General features: G+C 44.9%; 1 non-coding gene across 1 annotated transcript; it reads right to left on the bottom strand.

The window, feature by feature from the left end:
• Nucleotides 1-2,467: 2,467 nt before the first annotated feature.
• On the bottom strand, nucleotides 2,468-2,581 carry LOC137320347 (U5 spliceosomal RNA). Its single transcript, XR_010962502.1, has one exon. It is a non-coding gene; the product is annotated as a U5 spliceosomal RNA (small nuclear RNA).
• Nucleotides 2,582-3,361: the final 780 nt, after the last annotated feature.

Below are 3,361 nucleotides of genomic sequence, written 5' to 3'. Positions count from 1 at the left end.
ATATAAAGAACATCAAAGGGTGACAAAACAGACAGTAAGAGCTACAAAAAGGGAGAATGAAAAGAAACTTGCAAGGGATATCAAAATCAACACAAAGAATTTTTACAATTATATTAGGAAAAAGAGGGTGGTCAAGAGCAATGTGGGCCCCTCAAAAACTGATAATGGTGATATTGTAAATGAAAATAAGGAAATGGTGGACATGTTAAGGAATTATTTTGCGTCAGTATTTACAGTAAGGAAGAGGATAGCATGCCACATACCCCAAGGAAACTAATTTTTAAACAGGGATGGGGACTCACCATAATTAACGTAAGCAAATTGACAGGAATGAAGAAAATAATGACACTAAAGAGTGACAAATCCCAAGGACCAGGTGCTTTCCATCCCAGGATTGTAAAGGAAGTAGGTGAGAACATTGCAGATGCCCGAACTATAATCTTCCAAAGTCCTCTTGATTCAGGTACTGTTCCTTTAGATTGGAAAATTGCATGTTACTCCTCTATTTAAGAAAGGTGAGAGAGGGAAACCAAGGAATTATGGACCAGTTAGCCTAACATCTGTTGTCGGGAAATTACTAGAGTCTATAATTAAGGATAGAGTGATTTAACAACTTGAAAAATTTCAGCTGATCAGACAGAGCCAGCATGGATTTGTGAAGGGTGGGTCATGCCTGACGAACCTGATTCAATTTTTTGAAGAGGTGACTAAAGTAGTGGACAGGGGAATGTCTATGGATGTTGTTTATGTGGACTTCCAGAAGGCATTCGATAAAGTCCCTCATAAGAGACTGATAGCTAAAGTTGAAGCTCGTTGAATTGAGGATAAATTGTTGACCCGATTAGGAAATTGGTTGAGGGGCAGGAAACAGAGAGTTGGGAAAATTGGCAGGTACTCAAATTGGCAGGATATGACTAGTGTTGTCCCACTGGGATCTGTGTTGGGACCTCAACTATGCACTGTATTTATCAATGACTTAGATAATGGGATAGAGCCAGCACTTAAAGCCAGCCACTTAAAGCCAGCAGACCGATACTTAAAAGGGCATTTTACCTCATTGAGATACTTGAGGTACTGAATAGATCATGTATTACAACATTAAAATGAATTTAACGTTACCTGTTCGGGTTTCTCATCACTTCCGAATCACACGTAAGCTGAAAGCAGGAGAGAAGGGCCGGATCCATGAGGTGAGTGCCTTTATTGCACTGTTTGTGGGCCCGGAGGAGCAGGAATGCTTCATCCAAGCCCAACAAGCTCACCTGGAACCCCGTGATCAAACGAGCCCCCCTCCCCCCGATACTAGACAACCCCCACGCCCCACCCCCACACCATTGTGGACCCCCACCGACCTCAGACTCTTCACCCAACCTCCAGCGGCCTCAGGTCTCCAAGTCCCAGCCCCCCAATCTCCTCCCCGGCCCCCTGACCTCCTACCTGACCGCCCAAATGTTCTTCCCGGCCTCCGGGATTTTACCCAGCCCCCCGTATGATCTCTTTTCCAACCTTCCGATCTTCATCCTGACTCCCCAATCTTCTTTCCAGCCCCCAACCTTCTTCCCGGCCCCCCGACCTTCGTCCCGGCCCCCGACCTTCTTCCCGGCCCACGACCTTCCTCCTTGGCCCCATCGATATTCTTCCTGGCCCCCCAACCTTCTTCCACGGCCCACCGATTTTCCTCCCATCACTCTGATCTTCATTCACAATGAGTGAAATACAGGCACTTTTAAAACAAATAATATCTTAACAAACAATAAATTCAACCACAACAACAACTTACATTTATATAGTGCCTTTAACTTAGGAAAACGTCTCTATGTGCTTCGCAGGAGCGTAAACAGACAATAATAGACACCGAGTCAAAGAAGGAGACATTCGGACAAGTGACCAAAAGCTTGGTCAAAGAGGTAAGTTTAAAGGAGCGCCTTAAAAGAAGAGAGAGTTGAAGAGGTTTATGGAGAGAATTCCAGAGCGCAAAAGGCCAGAGTTGGAGCAACGCAGAGTTCCCGGAGGATTGTATATTTGGAGGAAGTTATGGTGATAGGGAGGGGGCGAGACCATGGAACACGAGGATGAGAATTTAATGTCATCTTCAAACTCCACCTCAGCATCACCACACTCGACTTTCATAACTCCTCCAGCCTCACATCTCATCCTGCACTGTGACTCCAATCTCTGTGCATCACCCCTCTCCCTCTGCCCCACCATTCGTGCATCAGCCCTACTAAAATCAGTTTTACAGCACAGGAGGCCGCCACCCAGCCCATCTACGCCAATTATTTGAGACACGCACGACTTAGTCCCAAAAATGTAAATATATAACATATTGCACTTCCAGAATTTATCCAAAACCCAAGCACTTGCCAGCCTGAGTAATGAACCTTTGGCCACCTCATCACAATAACAATCAGGGCACACCTACCACATATTCACAACTAAAGATAAATCTTTCTTTTAGCAATAACTCAGCCCTACAAAAGCAAGGCATCAAAAAATTATTTAAAACTCCAAACACTCCTCTCCACGGAAATCTTTAGTAAAAGGCGAAAGATTTATACGATCTGAAGAGAAAACAGAGTAATGTAAGGACTCAACCTTAGCTCATTGCTCCTCAGCGATGACATACCTCTTTAACATTGTACTAAGACGCTAGAACTAAGATCCAGAGAAAACATATTACCACAGATCAACACAGCAAGTGGAAATGTAATGACAATCTTCAATCTCCGTGAAAGCTACAGTCAAACCTGAAGTTTATTTTGCCTTTTTGCAAAGTACTATGTAGAACATTATGGGTATGTAAATGAGCTCTGAGCTTTGTGGAGGCTGGGTTTACAGTGACGTGTACAATAAAAGGTGTCGCTGTGGGAACCCGTATGGGTCCTAGCTATGCCTGCCTTTTTGTGGGATATGTGGAACATTCCTTGTTCCAGTCCTGCTCAGGTCCCCTCCCTCACCTCTTTTTCCGATACATTGATGACTGTATCGGAGCAGCTACATGCTTTTACCCCGAACTGGAAAATTTCATCACCCATGCTTCCAATTTCCACCCTTACCTCGCCTTCACATGGTCCATCTCTGACTCTTCCCTTGCCTTCCTCAACTTCCTTATCTCCATTTCTGGGGTTAGACTGTCAACCAATATCTATTATAAGCCCACCGACTCCCACAGCTACCTTCATTACACTTCCTCCCAACCCGCTTCCTGTAAGGATTATATTCCCATCTCCAAGCTTCTCTGTCTCTGTCACATCTGTTCTGACGATGCCACCTTCCACACCAGTGCTTCCGATACATCTTCCTTTTTCCTCAACTGAGGAATCCCCTCCACTGTAGTTGACAGGGTCCTCGACCGTGTCCG

Source organism: Heptranchias perlo, chromosome 3, assembly GCF_035084215.1.
Source record: "Heptranchias perlo isolate sHepPer1 chromosome 3, sHepPer1.hap1, whole genome shotgun sequence".
NCBI classification, from domain to species: domain Eukaryota; kingdom Metazoa; phylum Chordata; class Chondrichthyes; order Hexanchiformes; family Hexanchidae; genus Heptranchias; species Heptranchias perlo.
The sequence above is the reverse complement of the archived record's forward strand: the minus strand, read 5'-3'. Positions and strand labels throughout refer to the sequence as shown.